Genomic DNA, 20487 nt, shown 5'->3' with positions numbered 1-20487 from the left:
TTCTTCATGCAATTAACAATCTCATCTATATGTAAGAAGTAAATAGCTATACTTTCATCATTGTGCATTTTGAGAGTTTCACATTGAATTATGAGAGATTGCAATTTTGCACATTTTACCTGACTGTCTCCTTCATAGCTTAGAATGATCTTGTCCCATATTTCTTTGGAAGTTTTGAGCTGCATAACCTTGACAAATTCTGATTGTGACAGACTCCCCAATAATGTATTGATAGCCTTGGCATTAGTTTCATATTTCTTTTTACCTACCGTATCTGTAGGAATTACTGATGGAAATGTATATCCTCCTTCCACGATTTCCCAGACGTCTGTTCCAAGAGATTGAAGATAGGTTGTGGTTCTTACCTTCTAATAAACGAAGTTGCTCCCATCAAATATTGGTGGTCTAATGGATCCATCTCTTTCGTAGTTACTCATGATGATAGATCTTCCTTTAAGCGATCAAGCTTATTCTGAAGGACCTGCTCCGATACCAATTGTTGGAAATAAAACTGAGGGGGGGATGCATCAGTATTAGCAAGTCAATAATATTTCATTTCCATAATCAGATTTATATACGCTACTTCTGTTAATTAAACTTGCGTGTATATGCAGCTGTATGTAAGGCAGCTAGCATATACTCTTCAAACTTATAACTTAGTTAATTCATCATATGTTGATCTTTAATCTGTGCATCAGAACCATATAAACTTCTTTTTATAATTCTTGTACTGGTGCAGACTTATACCAATACGCAGGCTTCTACCTACAGAAGGCTACAACCTTCTCTCATTCTCCAGCTTCTCCTGGAAGGGAGCTACAACCCCCTAGCTCTTGTACTAGTTGTTGTGTTTACTAGTATGTAGGTGCAGGCCTACAGAAGGCTATAACCTTCTCTTTTCAATGCGAGAGCATAACACATAAAACACATATACACAGAGATTTCCCCTGGATCCCAAAACCGAGACTACCAGTTTGATTTTTCATTATGTTGCTTTCAATGTTATAATACATATTTATACATGCTGAAGCATCCAATACCATGGACCGAAAACCATCGCGTCAAAAAAACATGTGTGAAAATCATGCACAAAACCATAGGTGGGTCCGCCCAACCTAACATAGGGTCCAAAACCAAAATTTTTCGGGGCGCTGCCCCAGACCCCATAAAGTGGGGTTATAGGTACACCTCAAACCCCCTATGACCCCCCCTGCTACACAATAAGTGCAACGAAGGGGGGTTCCGCCCCCCATCTAACCCCCCAATTAACTATGTGGGCTAGTTGTGGAAAGAATATAACACAACCCAACATTCTCCCACTTGTTGTTTTCTTTCCACAGGGGGCCACAAGAGAGCTTAGTCATTTTTCCAGCCCTAAAATGCCCATTGTCTCTCTACACCAAGAGAACTTCTCAGAGCTCACATATTTTGTCAATGCATCTACAGTATTATTCAAAGTGTTCACCTTTACCAGCAACACCTTTTTGTCTTCTATCATATCCATTACAAAGTGATATTGAACATCAATGTGCTTTGTCTTTAAATGATATGTGGGGTTCTTTTCCAAGAAAATTGCACTTTGGCTGTCACAGTATATCCTTATAGCTCCCTGTACTAGCCCCATACTTGAACACAATCTCTGCAACCAAATTGCTTCCTTGCTTGCATGAGTGGCTGCCATGTATTCTGCATCTGTAGTTGATAGTGCCACTACAGATTGTTTCTTACTCATCCAACTGACTGCACCTCCAAATAGGTTAAACACATACCGACTTGTAGATCTTCTCTGATCCAGATCTCCAGCCCAGTTTGCATAAGCAAAGCCACAAATATCCAACATTCAGTCCAATCCTAATCTTCCTTGGTAGCACAAACCATAATCACTAGTACCATGAAAATACCTGAAAACCCACTTCACTGCTGTCCAGTGCTCCTTCCCTGGTTTTGACATAAACCTGCTCATTACTCCCACTGCATGTGCAATGTTTGGTCTAGTATAGACCATTGCATACATCAAGCTACCGACTGCACTTGCATATGGAACACGAGACATGTCCTCTTCCTCTTCTTGTGTCTTGGGACACTGTTCAGCAAATAAACTCACACCTACAAGAATAGGAACCTTCACCGGTTTACTATCCTCCATATTAAACCTCTGTAGTATTATCTCAACATACTTCCTTTGGTTTAACCAGAGCTTCCTCTTTGCCCGATCTCTTTTAATTTCCATGCCCAAAATATAGTTTGTAGCACCAAGATCTTTCATGTCAAATTTGGAGGACAATTGGGTCTTCAAATCCTGGATAATTTCTTTGTCATTTCCAACCAGCATCATATCATCCACATACAAGACCAAATAAATAACACGGTCACAAATTAATTTAAAATACACACAGCGATCTGCTTTGCTTCTGGTGAAGCCAAGTCCCCGTATAAATGTATCAAATTTCTGATACCACATCCTTGGTGACTGTTTTAACCCATATAGAGACTTCTTTAACTTGCATACCAGTTCCTTCTTGCCCTTAAACACAAAGCCTTCAGGTTGCTTCATGTAGATCTCCTCTTCCAGATCCCTGTGAAGAAATGCTATCTTCACATCCATCTTTTCTAACTCAAAATCAAAATAAGTAGCAACAAATAAAAGTAATCTAATAGAAGTTACCTTGGCAACAGGAGAAAAAATATCACCAAAATCAATTCCCAACACCTGGGAATAACCTTTTGCTACCAACCGAGCTTTGTATTTCTCCACGTTTCCTTTTGCATTTGTCTTCTTTTTGAACATCCATTCGCTGCCAATGGTTTTCCTTCTAGTCGGCAACTCCACCAGATCCCAAGCCTCATTTTTGTGCAAAGATGCCATTTCATCAACCATGGCCTCTTCCCAGAGTTTTCCATCCTCTGAATCCACTACTTCCTTCACAGTTCTGGGATCATCATCAGTAACAGACAAAGAAAAATTTGAACCAAAAGCAGATGGATATACCTTTCTGGTTTCCTTCTTGCTCGAACTGATCTTCTCACACCCAGAGTTTGTGGGTCTTCATCTTCTAATTCCTCCTCTACTGTAGAGTCTTATTCTTCCTCCTTAAGCTCAAACTCTATCTTCTCAGGTTCTTTTCGTTGGATTTCATGTTTAATAACATGTTTCACCTCTTTGAACACCACGTCTCGGTTGTACACAACCTTCCTTGTTACTGGGTTCCAAAGCTTATAACCCTTTAAACCATCCTTATACCCAATCAAGATGCACTTTTTAGATTTACTATCCAACTTGGTTCGTTTCTCCTTTGGAACATGTACATATGCATCACATCCAAATACCCTTAGATGTGAAAGAAAGGGTTTCTTACCAGTCCATACCTCTTGTGGAGTCTTATCCTCCAACGCTGATGAAGGTGACTTGTTGACCAGGTAACATGAAGTATCCACCGCCTTTGCCCAGAATTCCTGTCCCAACCTGGCACCACTGAGCATGCTTCTTGCCCTTTCCATCAACGCCTTGTTCATTCTTTTTGCAACTCCATTTTTCTGAGGTGTATATGAAGTAGTCTTCTGCCGTGATATACCACACTTCTTATAGAATTCTTCAAATTCCTTACTACAAAACTCTCCACCATTATCTGTGCTTAGCACCTTTATCTTCTTCTCTGTCTGGTTTTCCACCAGAGCCTTAAATTCTTTAAACCTGTCAAAGACTTTAGATTTCTTCTTAAGGAAATATATCCATGTATTCCTTGAGAAGTCATCTATAAATGATACATAGTACATAGACTTACCTAGTGATGGAACCTTCACAGGTCCAAACACAACACTATGCACAAGATCTAATATCTGTTTCACCCTTTTACCACCAGAGGGGAAACTCACCCGATTCTGCTTCCCATATAAACAATTTTCACAGAAATCAAAATCCAGAGAGCTATTACTCATACCTTCTACCATACCTTTACCATTAAGTATTTGAAGGCCCTTCTCTCCAATATGTCCAAGCCTTTGATGCCACAACATGTTCTTCTCTCTAGAGACCATTAGATTTTCTGCTCCACTTTCAGGAACCACAAAACTATTGCACCCATCAATAACAGTGCTACCTTGCAGCTTGTACAGAGTCCCAATCTGAACTCCTTGCATCAATACCAGTGCTCCCCGAACCATTTTGCAGGTATCCTTCTCGAACACTGTTTTTACACTTGCATCATCCAACTTTCTTACAGAAATCGGATTTCTGGCCAATGCAGGAATATGCAGAACACCCAAAAGTGTTCTAACCCTTCCACCTTGCAGTTTCAACTTTACTTTTCCACAACCAATGATTCTAGCCTTCCTATCATCCCCTAAGAAGACATCACCACCATCATATTTCTCATACTCGCAGAACCACTCTCTATGGGGAGTGAAGTGAAAGGATGCACCTGAGTCAATCAACCATGCCTCATGATCTACATATGTACTTGAAGAGGCCAAGTACACATCCCCACCTTCATCTGAGGTGGTTTTCGCTTCTGTAGAAGGAGCATCATCAGATCCCTTTCCTTTATCAGGAGCTTTATATTTACAGTCCCTTTTGTAGTGCCCTTCCTTTCCGCATTTCCAACACACCACCTTTATAGGTTTTCCTGGAGATTTAGATCTCCCTCTAGATTTAAATCTCCCACTCGATGACTTATTTTTGTTTCTATTCCGGGACGTCCTCGTACAGACAAGGCATCACCATTCTGGCTGTCCGTATTTTTTTGTCTCATCTCCTCTGTCAGCAAGGATGAGACTATTTCATCAAACTTCAAGGCAGTTGCATTACTACCTATTGCAATAACCAAACTATCCCACGAATCTGGTAGAGAACACAACAAACTGATGCACTTATCTTCATCTAAAATTTTAATATTAATAGATAATAACTGACTTACCACAGTATTAAATGTGTTCAGATGTTTTGTCACCAAGTCTCCATCTTTCATCCTCAGGTTATACAGCTTTTTCCGCAGGAACAGTTTATTCACCAGAGACTTAGATTGGTACAAATTCCCTAACTTGTCCCACAAAGCCTTCGCCATAGCTTCCCCCGATACATTTAGAAATACTGAATTTGAGACACACAATCGTATTGTGCTCTTTGCCTTCCGATCCAACTTCTTCCATTCTTCATCGAACACTCCCGTTAGTTTCTTACCCGGATCTACAATGATCCACTGATCTTTATCCACCAACAGATCCTCCATCTTGAGTTTCCATAACTCAAAACTCTGACCATTAAAATTATCGATCTCTATCTTTCCACTGCTCACCATCTTCTTTCATCACCAAAATCGATCTCGCAGATCTCCCACTGAACAGGGTCCACCACAGGTCCGAGCGAAACCCCTCAGCAGCAAAGGCATCCCTTTGAAGCCAAAATAGCTCCGATACCAAATGTAGGTTTTAACCCCGTACAAAAATTACCTGCATACGAATTCTAAAACACAGAAAATAAATAATGTGAGAGAATAACACATGAAACACATATACATAGAGATTTCCCCTAGATCCCAAAACCGGGACTACCAGCTTGATTTTTCATTATGTTTCTTTCAATGTTATAATACATATTTATACATGTCGAAGGATCCAATACCATGGACCGAAAACCATCGCGTCCAATACCAAGGACCGAAAACCATCGCGTCCAATACCATGGACCGAAAACCATCGCGTCCAAAAAACATGTGCAAAAATCATGCACAAAACCATAGGTGGGTCTGCCCAACCTAACATAGGGTCCAAAACCAAAATTTTCTGGGGCAGTGCCCTGGACCCCATAAAGTGGGGTTACGGGTACACCTCAAACCCCTTGTGACCCTCCCCCTGTTACACAATCAGCGCAACGAAGGGGGGCTCCGCCCCCCCTCTAACCCCCCAGTTAACTATGTGGGCTAGTCGTGGAAAGAATATAACATAACCCAACATTCTTCCAGGGACCATGTTTCATAAATTTTCAGACTGGATCCATCAATAACATCAATCAACCATCAATTGTATCTTCATCAACCAATCTCCTTTGCACCAACCAAAACTGAATCAATCAATCACTTTTCAGAATGCTGTAACCAGAATACAGTAACAGTAACCAGAACCCAAGCCAGAACCCAAAACAATGCAACAACAAACAGAAGTAGCTAAAGCATATTTAATTATGTATACGCTACTTCAGTGTGACGAACCTGCGTAGATACGCCGTTATCTCAAGGTGAACCTACGTATACACTGTTTTGATATGTACAACCAACGTGTATATGCGCCTTTGCTAAAGTGAACCTGCGTATAGATCTGTAAATGATGATTTAAATTTTACAACAATTCCATACATCAGTTATACCCAAATCATCATATTTACAGTTTACAACATGCGCCAGTTATTCAGATAAAAGATCAAAACCACACAACAATACTTCTCTTCAAGCCTTAAGATCTTGACCCATTAATAGTACTTATCCTTCATCAAGCGCTCAGGTTCGTCCTTGATTCAGATCCAGCTGTGCACCATAACCCAATCACCTGTATTCTAGATCTTGCTCTTCATTAGATATTCAATTCATGAGTGCCTTTGCCTAATGATCTTCTCCTCCTTTTATGGTCTTCGGCCTTACTCAATACCATGGTCCAAAACCACTTAGAATCAATACCTTGGACCAAATACCTGGGGTCAACACTTCGGACAAGATACCTTGGACCAATACCATGGATCAAAATACCATGGACCAAATACCACAGACCAAAACTAAGTTTTCCAACATGTATGCGCCTTTATTTCCGTGAAAGTGCATGTGTACGCTATACGTGCCTTTTGGTTTGCGAACCCGCGTGTACATGCGGCTTGGTCAATGGGGAACCTGCGTATACCTCTCTTTCTTCATTCTGTGAGCCTGAACTGTGATCTGTCATTTGTGTGAGTTGCCATCAAGGACAACACTTGTGTCATAGTGCCAAATCTGTGTCATAATGCCAACATCTGATAAAGAGGTAGAGAACTTGTTAAGTCAAATGAAGTTTAAAATGAGTTTTAGTTGGACTTATTATCCTTTGGGAAAACTTTCAGCTATCAGGATTGAGCAAAAGTCTGCTCCTTATATACATATTTCAAAACAAAAAATTGAACCATATGCTAATCAGGAAATATGGGAAGAAAATGCTCTACGGGAAATTGAAGAGTGGGCATTCAGTCAGACAACATTAGAAGCACTTACACCAAAGGAAAAAGAATTTAAAATAATGAGTGAAAATATTTCTCCTAATATTTCAGGAGAGTCGACATAATTCAGAGTTTTCAAAAGAAGGAGAACCAGAGAAACAAAAGAAGAATCATATGAAGGTAGAAACACAAAGATTTCAACTACAGTTATGCATTCAAGCGAGCCAGTTTTTACTTTGCAACATATTTAAGAAACATCATCTGATTCTCCTTCTTCCAGTGATCAAAATATTTTGTCTAAGTTTAGAGAAATGAAGACAAAGAATGAACTCCTAAAGTGTGCCACTTATTCTCAGTTCTAGAAACAAACTTCTTCCGCCCAGAACAAGTTATTGTCAACACTAGATCCTGAAAGAGGACGATTTCATATGGCATTTCTTGAGCCAAAAGTTCCAGTCCCGCAGAATGCACAAGATTATAAAACATATATGTTTTCATTTGATACAAAACAAATTCACCCTATAGATCAAATAGATATACATAAACAAACAGATGAAATGATATTTTCTTCTTTGACAAATTCTGCCCTGGTTGTTTCAAAGTTACACGCTTCTTTAAACAACATGCACTCTCAACTAAAATTGGGAAGGATGTCATCATTAGCCAAATATACAAGAAAAAATTATTTAGAATATTTGATTATTAAATTAGGAATAAATCCTAATGATGTTGATGCTATACATGAGATTATGAAAAACAAAAATGCTGACACCTAGGCCTCGAGAAGAAAACTAAAGCTGGCAACAACATAACATTTGCAAGCACAGGAAGCAGGAGAAATTGAGAAAGAAAAAGAGGACATGTACATATTATTGGACAATAGAGTCTACAAATACATAAAATGGAGATAGAGATGGAAAATATGTTAAAGGAAAGGGAGAAAAATGTTAGTGCAGGGATTTCAACAGTGGAAACATGATTAGCCAGGAAAGATTCAACAAAGAAGTTATCTAAAGCAATGGGTGATCTCTCATTGAGAAATATTAAAATTGAAAGGTTGAAAGAATCATTGCAAAGGGTAGAAGAAAATAAAATTAAAGAAAATAATGCATATATTTCAGAGATACAAAAGAATTTTAAACTTCTCAGACAACTTGAAAAATATAAGGATGAATCAATTAGTGCCCAAAATTTGTTAGAAGCCAAGGAGAAAATCTAGATAGACATTAATTCAACTATTTCAGATTTTTGGACATCTATAGAAATTATTTTTGAACAAGAACAACTGGTGAAAAAAGAAAAAGCAACCATTGAAGAGATCAAAGAAGAATTGGATCATAAACCTGGAGAAGCAACTAGAATCATCAAGGTCTTAAATTCAAAAACTAGGGAGGAACTAGAAGACATGGGGATTGAAGATAGGATAGATGTAGTCCTCGAAGTAAGGAAGGTGTTGGCTAAAAGGAATTTGATGCTACAGTTGGAGAACAAATGCCAAAATTTACACGTTCAGATAGAGAAGTTTCATAAAAGGTTCTTTGTTCTTCAATAGAAAGTATTCCCATCATTGAGGGATTCTCATGGTCAGTTAATCCAACAGGAAAATTATCAACAAAGGCTATATGATATACTAGCAAAAAAATCAAAATTTGCCAAATTTAAAGGAATTATTAGTAGTAAAAGTTTTCTTCAAGTTATAGAAGATTTATTTATTTCACATGAAATTCATCATGTTTTTATCAGCGAACCCAATTTTGAAAAATATACTGAGGTAGATGAGGCCTACAAAAAATGTAATAGAATTTTCATTCCCAGATGATGATCAATGGGACAAGTTCGTTGAACTTATCAGTTGAACAATAAGTATATTTTGAGGCAGAATTTTAACAAAGTGCAAAATAATCAGGAACGTGATCAACAAAAGTAGATTTTAAAGCAAGCAGTTGAAGACTCGATCTTTGATTAATGTGCAGTTTCCACTTTACTAGTCAAGGATTTCCTTTTTAAGTAATTTTGTTGTAAATATCCAAATCTTTTTGGATAAGTATTAATTTTCTCATGAAAAAATTGTAATTAGTTAGAAATTTTGGGGAAAACTCTATATATACTTTGTAATTCGAAGTAAGAAGGGTTGATACTTTGACAAAACCAAGAGACATTGTTATGAAACCAGCTCAAGAAAAGATAGAAAAGATAGATCAACGCCTTAGAATTCAGCCTCTTCGAGGGGGAAACCTCCTTTACATTACATAGATGAACAATTCTTGGATCATTCAAATGACAAAACCTCCTTTCTATATATAGGAGTCTAAGGAGTCACAATATAATCCAGCCGACCTAACAATAATAATATAAAGCCACAAAAATAACAATACAGGGATTCTATGGGGCACAGTAATAACAATATGGGGGCAATAGGGGCACAAAAATATTAATAAGGGGTATAACTACAATAGTAATGGGGTAATCACTAGTATTATGGGGACCCAACATGCCCCTCTCCTTCAAAAAAGTGTTGTCCTCAACGCTTGAGTAGTTCTGGATACTTCTGCATAAAATTCTCATCCTCCCATGTGGAATCTTCAGCGGATAAGTTCTTCCACTTGATAAGATACTCTGAAATTGATCGATTTCGTAGCTGTCGAGTTCTTGTTTCAGTGACTGCTTCCGGTTCCAATATAATTTTTCCTTCCTCGTCAAGTTCTGGCAATATTGTTTGAACTGGGAGCTTGTCACCTATAACCTTCTTTAAACATGAAACATGGAAAACTGGGTGCAATCGAGAAGTTGCAGGAAGCTCCAATTTGTATGCCATAGTACCAATCTTTTGCAACACCTTGTACGGACCATAATACTTTGGTGATAATTTATTATCCTTCTTAGCTTGCTTGAGGGACATTTTCTTATATGGTTGTAGCCGTAGGAATACCCAATCACCTACATCAAAACTTCTTTCACTGCGATGTTGATCTACCTGTTGTTTCATTCTATTCTGTGCCAACACGAGGTTATCCTTTAAGAGTTGGAGGACTTGTTGTTGATGTTCAATGTGATGTTCCACTGCCTGAACCTTAGAATTTTCTCTTAAATATGATGTGATGGATGGTGGTTGATACCCATAAAGTGCCATAAATGGGGTCATTTTTGTTGCTGTATGGAAGGAAGTGTTATACCACCATTCAGCTAGAGGCAACCATTTGACCCATTGTGTATGTTTATCAGATACAAAGCAACGAAGATATCCTTCCAAAAATTTGTTTACTATCTCAGTTTGCCCATCAGATTGAGGATGATAAGATGAGCTATGAGCTAATTGAGTACCAAGACAAGAAAAAAATTCTGTCCAAAAATTTCCAGTGAAAATGGGATCTCTGTCACTTACAATAATCTTTGGGTTTCCATGTAGCTTTTGAATTGTTTCCATAAATGCAGTAGAAACTGTACTGGCTTTAAATGGATGTGATAATGCACAAAAGTGTGCATACTTGGTAAGTCTGTCAACTACCACCATGATGACACTCTTTCCCTCAGACTTGGGTAAACCTGTGATAAAATCCATTGAAACCTCCTCCCAACATTGGCTTGGAATGGATAAAGGTTGTAATAGACCCGGTGCCTTAATTGTTTCAGCTTTATTTTGTTGGCAAACCAAACATTCTGCCACAAACTTTTGAATATCTGATTTAAGGCCATCCCAAAAAAATTCCTTTTTAACCCTGTGGTAAGTTTTTAAAAATCCTGAGTGCCCTCCTAAGGGAGAAGTGTGAAATTCCATAAGAATCTTTTGTTTTAGCTGGGAATTCTTACAGAGGTATAAGCGATCTTTGTACCATAACGAATCATTTTGCCAGCTAAATGTATCATACGTACTGGAATCTTGTTGTAACTTTCGAATAAGTGCCCACACTTCTTCATCATTCTTCCATTCCTCCCTTGCTTCATTTATCCAATCTGGTTGGATAATAGAAATGGCGCACAACAATGCTTCCACATTCTCATCCTTTCTTGAGAGTGCATTTGCCACCACATTTTGCTTCCCTTTTTTGTAGATGATTTCAAAGTCATAACCCAACATCTTTGTGACCCACTTTTGTTGCTCTTCAGAGGATAATCTTTGTTCTAAAAGGTATTTAAGGCTATCATGATGCGTTTTTACCTTGAAGTGTCTTCCCATCAGGTAGGGTCGCCATTTCTTAAGTGCATGGAGCATTGCCAACATTTCCTTCTCATAAATAGCTTTGCTTAAAAACTTTCCCTTGATTGGACGACTTTCAAAAGCAATGGGTCTTTCATCTTGCATTAAAACAACACCAATTCCATTTCCTGAAGCATCACATTCCACAATAAAGGTTTTTGTGAAGTCCGGTGTAGCTAAGACTGGTGCTTGGCACATTGCCTCTTTAAGATGTTCAAAGGCCTTTGTTGCTTCCGGAGTCCATGAAAATGCATCTTTCTTCAATAAAGTTGTTAGAGGTGCTGCTATTCTCCCATAATTCTTAACAAACTTGCGATAATACCCTGTCAACCCGAGAAATCCTCGCAGATGCTTTATGGATGTGGGGATTTTCCATTCCTTAATGGCTTTAATTTTGCTAGGGTCTACCTTAACTCCTTCATGAGATACAATATGACCCAGATATTCCACCTCCTGGACTCCAAAGAAACATTTGGATCTTTTTGCATATAATTGTTTCTCCTCCAATAGTTGTAGCACCCTGTCAAAATGTTCAACATGATCCTTCCAAGACTTGCTGTAGATTAGTATATCATCAAAAAATACTAACACAAATTTTCTAAGGAATGGTTTGAAAATTGAATTCATCAACCTTGAAATGTTGAAGGTGCAATGGTAAGGCCAAAAGGCATGACCAAAAATTCATAATGACCCTCATGAGTTCTAAATGCTGTTTTCGGAATGTCTTCAGTCTTCATTCTGATTTGATGATATCCTGTACGAAGATCCAACTTGGTGAAGTAAATTGATCCATGCAATTCATCCAATAATTCATCAATGACAGGAATGGGGAATTTATCTTTAATAGTGAGCTTGTTGAGCTCCCTATAATCCGGACACATGCGCCATGATCCATCCTTCTTGTGCACCAATACTACTGGAGCAGAGAAAGAACTTTGACTCGGTTGAATTATACCAGCCTCTAGCATTTCTGCAACCATCCGTTCAATTTCACTCTTTTGGACATAGGGATATCTGTACGGCATGATGTTTGGAGGAACACTTCCTGGAATCAGATGAATAGCATGATCATAATCACGCATAGATGGGAGACCTTTGGGAGTCTCAAATACCTTGGAATGATTGTCCAGGACTTTTTGGAGATCTAGAGAAATAGATGATTCCAATGTGGAAACATCTAGCGAACATAATTGTGCAATTACACCTCTTTGCTCCTTTTTTAGAAGCTTTGTCATACCATTAGAGCTGATTATCTTTCTTGGTTTCCCTGCAATACCCCTTAATTCAACTTCCTTTCCTTCTGTAGAAAATTTGATGAAAAGTTCTTGAAAATTAAAAGCTATTGTACCCAAGGATTGTAGCCATTGGACTCCTAGTACAACATCAGCACCTCCCATTGGAATGGAAAGCATTGGGCTAGTCAATACATATTCTCCCATGGATAGCTTGATATTATGGCACTTCCCAGAGCAATTTATTGTTCCTCCATTTGCAACCATCACTTGACACTCTGGTGCTGGATATAGGAAGCAATTCAATTCTTTTGCTACCTTACAATGAATAAAATTGTGGGTGCTTCCTGAATCAATCAACACTATTACCTTTTTCTTCTTTATTTGTCCTTCTATCTTGATGGTTTGAGGAGTGGTAATTCCCGCCAATGCAATACAAGATATGGTCGGATTTATTTGTTCTTCATCTAGGCTTTTTTCCTAGAGTATATCCTCTTCTTTTGACCTTTCTTTCTCCTTTTCTTATTCCTCTTCACAATCTATGTAGAATAACTTCTTCTCAGCACACTTATGACCTTTAGTGTATTTGCTATCACAACTATAACAAAGCCCTTTTGCTCTTTTTTCTTCCAATTGTTGTGGTGTCAACCTTATAGGTTGTGGAAGACTAGGGGCAACAACACTTCCATCTTTATAGTTGTGAGTGGTATGCTTCCTGGTTGCCATAATTTTGCTTTCCATTTTTCTTGCTAACCTGAATGCCTTCTCTAATGAATCAGGTTCCCAAAGGCGAACATCATGTTGGATATTATCCTTTAAAGACCCTATGAACACATCAATCCTATGCTCCTCTGGAATATCTTTTACCCTTATGTTCAATTTTTGGAACTCCTCAATGTGCTCCATTATTGAACCCTTTTGTTTGAGACTTATCAATTGGCTAAAAAAAGTGTTGCTTTTTGTATCCTCATAATGTGCTATCAATTCTTCCGTAAAAATTGCCCAAGTGATAAATTATTTACGAGAGCAAAGCCATTGATACCATACAAACTGATTTGGTTCCAAATATAAAGTTGCCATACATACCTTTTGTGTGTTTTGCACATTATTGAGATCGAAGAATTGCTCCATCTGTAATATCCATGTTGCGGGATCCTTGCCATCAAACTTCCTCATATCGATTTTTGGAATATGGTGGGTCTTCGATCCAACATTAGATTCTATGGAATCATGATTAACATTTCTTTTGTTCTCATCATGAATTTCCTTTACTACCCTTTCACCATTAGTGACCCTTTCTTGTAGCAACTTCTTCAATTCTTCCATGTCTGTCTTCAAATCTATCTTCAAATCGTCCATCTTAGCTTCTACGCCTTTCTTTAAACCATCCATCTTAGATTCTGTTCCTTTTTGTGCAAGTGACACTTGTTGCACTTGGCCTCGTAATTTTGCTATATCATGTTGCATTTCTTCCTCTTCTTCATAAGTCATGTTAGAGCTTTCAAGTTGCTTACTAGGTGTTTGCATTTTCTTTCCTCGGGGCATCAATTACCGATAATAATGCTTTACTATGCCCTTTGAATCCCTTTAAACCAAGCTTACGCAAAAATTTAAAAAAAACTACACACCTTTTTTCACTTTGTAGAAGCCTGATATTGAATCTGATGTATCTCTGTAATTTCGAATCATCCAGTTCTAAAATTGTGATCTGTAGTAGCCTTCTGTGTCCTCTTTCCAATGCCACTAGTCTGATCCAAATTGGATTCTCCAAGAAAGAGTTATGCACAATCTCCCGCAGTGACCTGATTGTAGACTAGTTCAGTAGATCGAACTTGTATGAAGTGCCACGTGTCACTGTTTCGACTTTTGACTCTGAAAAATATATACAAGAAAACTACAGTCCGTCCTCTTTCTGTACCTTCTTACGAAATTTTAATCCGATGCTCAGAAAGAAAGTTATCACGATTTTCCCCAGGTCACCTATTTGGAATGTAATTCAGGAGTTTTCAAAAAGACCAACTTCCTCAGATCATATCTCCACAAATATAGGGCGAAAAGCTCTGAAATTCGGACCCGAGGTTCAGCGCGATTTCTTCTCAAATGGGTTTTTTTTTCAACTTTTGAAACGTCACAGAAAAACAGTTATAGCGAAAATTCCACGATGACCTGTTTGGAGTAGTGAAACCCTAGAATCCAAAGCTCTGATACCAAATGTTATGAAACCAGCTCAAGAAAAGATAGAAAAGATAGATCAACGCCTTAGAATTCAGCCTCTTCGAGGGGGCAACCTCCTTTACATTACATAGATGAAAAATTCTTGGATCATTCAAATGACAAACCTCCTTTCTATATATAGGAGTCTAAGGAGTCACAATATAACCCAACCGACCTAACAATAATAATATAAAGCCACAAAAATAACAATACAGGGATTCTATGGGGCACAGTAATAACAATATGGGGGCAATAGGGGCACAAAAATATTAATAAGGGGTATAACTACAATAGTAATGGGGTAATCACTAGTATTATGGGGACCCAACAGACATTGTTGTATTTTGGAAACTTTGAAGATAATCAAAGGCTTTTGGCTTCAATTTTTAGTAGCATTTGTGTTCATGAGTTTTCCCATGTAATCATTTTTGTCATTCTTCATATATTTGAGGTAACACAGAAGTACTGGGTAAGACTAGGTTGAGCGTTGACCTCCTTGATATCCCATCACGAAGTTATTATCATTACTGAGAATAGATAATTGAACAATTTGTTTAAATTAGTACCTTTGGATCAATAGATTGTTTCCTTTTGTCATCTCTTAAATATATATATGTTAGCTATATAAATATTTCTATACGAAGCCCCAAGGGTTAGCTCAATTGGTTGAGTCCCCATTGTTAAGTACCTTGCCAATCGGGAGGTCACAGGGTCCATTCTCCTTGATGCCCTTGGGGTTATGCCATGCTAGTCGGCCGAAGGGCTTTAAAAGATTTCCTTCGGGTTGATCTACCCATATTTTGCGTGGATGTAGCGGCTACCCGTGAACCACCTCTAAATTTTTTTTTCTATACGCCTCTACTATATTGGATAATTCAAGTATTCATGAAGGATATTTAGTTATCAAATATTTTCTTCTTTTAGCTATCACAAGAATTTAAAGGATTGTATGCTGTTAATATTGGGAGCAAAACTCTGAGAGATTTTTAAGTTTCTGGGTTATGACGTGTAAATGGTTTGGGTCATTAATCATCCATTTCTAATAAAATCCTCATTTAGATGCTTTGGCATTGTTCTCCAGCCAAGAAATGTCTTCAAAGAGACAACATGGACCATAAAATATGTGTAGGGAACTAAAGCTTCATCTTTCCAAGACATCATATCTATTGGAATAAATAATTTTTTCTCCCTATACAAGGAAAGATAGAGAGCTACCACTGATTTTATCATCCAAATGAACCTAATTTTCCTTGGTTTTATCTCGCTAGAGAAAAATGAGTAGTTAGTGGAGGAATTCTTGAAGGAAGAATTAGAATGTGTTATCAAGTCTTTTCAAAGTGATAAAAGCCCAGGGTTTGATGGTATTCCCTTCAAATTACATAAACAATGCTTTGAATTCATCAGAGACAACCTCCTCAGGGTGGTGGAATACTCACGTATGACTGGGAAGATTCTAGGATCATTCAATTCCACTTTCCTGGCCCTTATCCCCAAATTTAACAATCCTACCTCTTTTGAGATCTTTCATCATATTTTTATTTGTAATACCATCTACAAGATCATTGCAAAATCCTTAGCCATTTGGCTCAAATCAATCCTATCTTCCCATATTTCCTAAGAACAAATTTTCTTTTTAAATAACTGCCTCATTCATGATGCCATCAATCTAGCACAAGAAATCCTTCATACCATCCACTCCAAGAAGCTCAAGGCCATTGTCTATAAGATTAACCTCTCCAAATATTTTGATAGAGTCGGTTGGATCTATACTTGTGTTTTTCTCATTCACTTGGGTTTCCCCCCCTTTTTAATCTCTTGGATAATCAATTGTATTAAGTCAACCTCTTTTACTATATTCATAAATGGTTCTACCTCTCCTTTTTTCCATTCCGAAAGAGGTTTGCGTTAGGTATTTCCACTCTTGACTTTACTCTTTCTCTTGGTTGTGGAAGGACTCAGTTGACTCATTTCATAAGAAAATCATAGTGAGACCATCATTGAAGCCCATATGGGATCAAGTTCCTTCCTCTTACATATGCTTTTCATCGATGGCATTATAATTCTCAATGAGGGAGCCTTTCAGACGTAAATACTCTCTCCAATCTTCTCTCAACTTTTTTTAGGATATAGGAATGCTCATAAATAGGGGTAAATATGCTTTCTATTTCTGGGGAATCAATCAGGCTGAAACAAACTTCTCCACTAAGCTTCACATCTAGCCATCTAATCTGGATTTTGGGTTTAAATATCTTGCCTTTTTTTGAAACCAAATAACTACTACAAAAAGGATTGGACCTGACTCATTACAAAAATTGAGAAACATATCCATACTTAGTGCAATAGATGGATATCCAAAGATGTCAAGCTCGTTTTGCATAAATTTGTCATTGAGGCTATTATTTTTTACTACTTTATCATGACCTAGATTCCAAAAGGACATCAAAAAAATCAAACAAATTTCCAACCACTTCCTCTAGTCAGGGAAGAGTGAAAATCTTCAGTTGGTACTATCCTCTTGGAAATCCATTTCAGTGCCAAAGTGGTTGGGTATATTTTGGAATAAAAAATCACTTTCTATTTACATCACCTTGGTTGCAAAAGGTACTTGGAGATTCATAAAGGGAGAAGGTCTATAGGCACACATAACTCAAATGAAATATCTAGTTTCCTCTACAATTTTTGATTGGATTTGTAGCCCCAAGGCACATAAAGGTGGTTCTATTTTCTGGAAATCCATCTCACTAGACTTCAACACTATTGCCAAGGGAATCTATTGAAAAAGTGGGGATGGATTGCTCATTTTAATAAGAAAGGGTCCTTGGATTAGATTCAAATCCAATCATATGTTCCTTAACAATCTTATTCAAGTCATAAATGATTAAAACATCTTCTATCTAAATCAAGTTGCTAGGAACATAGTCCCTCTTGGCCCCACCATTTGGAAAACTAGCAGAGATTTCAACCTTTCAGAAGAACACAACATCCTTTGGAACCAATACACAAACAACCTCAATGCATATTTTACCTATCTCTCTCGTGAGAAAGACTCCCTTTTTTCGGGAGCAATAGATTCCAATGACTATACTCCTAAGGAAGGCTACATTTTCCTCTCTTCCCAACAATTGATCGATCCTCCTCCATAGTGGGCCCAAAGGTTTAGAAATCAAAGGGTCCTCCAAATACTAGACTCTTCATATGGCTCCTTATCATAAATAAAGCTCCCACGTGGGACAATCTCCAAAAATGATACTTCCATGGGCCCAAAAAATGTTACGTCTATGGTTTAGAAATATAAATAGTTTGTCATCTTCATCTCTTACACATTCTACCAAGCACTTTGGTTTGAGGTAAAGAAACTATCAAGGTGTCATGTAAATTGGGTCGGCTTATCCATGGAGGATGTACTCAGAAATTGGTCTAGATGATATTTTAGTCACAATTCTCACAAATTTCTCCCATACATCATTTCCTGGGGAATTTGGTTGGAATGAAACCATGCAATATTTGTAAACAATCCCCCCTCTTCTCTCATAATTGTAATCAACAATCTTCTATTTTTTTCTTTTTCGCAGCCACTAGATTACTCTCGCCCTCCTCCTAATCATTAGTATATCCTTATCAACATGGACTTCTCCCATGCCTTTTTTGATGGTGCATCTTAAGGATCTACCATAAGGCTAGTGCAAGGGATATTCTCTTTTTTATAGAAGATAATTTCCTCACTTTTTCTGCCATAATTGGTGAAGCCACAAACAACTATGTTGAACTTCTTTGCCTCTTTCTACTTCTCAATCTGGCACATGAGCAACACATCTCTCAGATTCATATTTATGGTGACTCTCTTCTTATTATCAATTGGATGAAGGGCATTTATCGGTTGGGGCACCATCAATTATTCCATGTTTTTCAAGTAGTTTATCTTTTCACTTCTTCTTTCACTTCTATCTATTTTGTTCATGTTTACAAGAATCAAAATCAAACCATAGTTGGCCTCTCCAAGGTGGGCCTGGACATGGACAAAGGATGGTGGTAACTCAAAGAAACAAAAGAGGTCGCCATAACGAGCATCCTCACTCCCCATAGACATATCTCTTCCAATGTCTAAACTAAGAATTTTATGAATATTATAGTACTACAAGAATACATTGGTTGTATATGATTTTCGGACAGATAATTTATCATTTTCATATAATTGCTGATATATTTTCTTTTTGACTATCAATGTTGATGGAACTTTCTTAGTTTTTGTATCCATGTCTATTCAAGACATCTATTTTATTTATTTATTTTGATCTAAAAGGGACTTCACAGTCCATACTTGTGCACCTTTATTGCACTTAGTCATGTAATTTTATTACTAATTAATGAAATTACCATTTTTTTTCTAGGAAAAAATATACATTTGTAAAAATATGGAACACGATTCTTATCTATGGAGAATTTTCTCCAATTTACCATAGCAATTATTAATATGTAAATAATATTTGTTACAATATCATGGCTTATCAATATCAATTACCCAAAAAACCATAACTTGCTTCATATGACATTTTTTTTTAATTAATCAATTTAATTAAAAAAAAAGGGCATAACTACTTTGGAGATAAACCTCAATGTTTGATATGTGAATACTACTAAGAATATCCTAGAATATTCTAGGTTAGATACTTATCATCCACCTAATAAATAGTGCAACCATATAAATTAAATGGTTTGTAAATGTCAATAGACATCAATCCATGATAAGCATTTAAACATTTACTTCATCATACATTTCAAGTTGCCAAAACTTAAAAAATCATAAGAATTAACTAGATTATAACTTTATTTAAAGTAATTATTATTATTATTAATAAAAAATAATTAACATATAAGCTAAACATATATGCATTTAAAAATAACATGTAAAAAGATTCATAATCATGAAGATTCATCCCCTATTTATCATGGAGATTCTTAATCTATAAATAGGCTTTGTTACAATACCATGGCTCATAAATACCACATGCCCAAAAAACCATAACTCATTTCATATGACACTTGTTCATATGATATTTTTTATTTACAAATTTAATTAAAAGGGAAAAAAAAGGCATAACTACTTTGGAATTAAATCTCATCCTTTGATTTCCCCCAAAAGGGATGTTTGGAAAAGTGATGTTGGAGGTTAGGGAGCAAGTCTACCACCCTGTAGCCTCCCATGACATTTACGACGGGGTTGGGGGGGGGGGTGGCATGGCCAACCTTCCCCATGCACTACACATGTGAAACACTCCTTCCTAATTCATTACCATGACAAGCCTTTGTCTATTCAATTGCTCTGTGAGGAGAGACTATGCTCTCTGTCTTTTATGGTGTGCTTGGGATCCTTCCCTGTCGCATGTGGGGCTATTCTCTTGGATATTTGGAAATGGTAGGTATGTGTGTGGAGATAAGTTTGTAGAACCATGGCTTAATTCACTGTCTCTTCCTAAGGTGAGGTCACTTGCCTCTGGCAATGGGGCCAAGGTGAACTACGCCTGCATGCAACCCAATTTGGATTAAGCATCTAGAGGGACCTGGTGCTCACAGGGGCAGTTGAGTATTGGGACTAATGATTGGCTCTGTATGTGCTACGGTGACATGCTATAAGATTGCATGGATTTCATTGGAGTTAGAGGTTACAACTGCAGATG

Source organism: Pinus tabuliformis, chromosome 6 (assembly GCF_031772625.1).
Source record: "Pinus tabuliformis cultivar Carrire ecotype Pingquan chromosome 6, CPIR1, whole genome shotgun sequence".
Lineage (NCBI taxonomy): Eukaryota > Viridiplantae > Streptophyta > Pinopsida > Pinales > Pinaceae > Pinus > Pinus tabuliformis.
The sequence above is the reverse complement of the archived record's forward strand: the minus strand, read 5'-3'. Positions refer to the sequence as shown.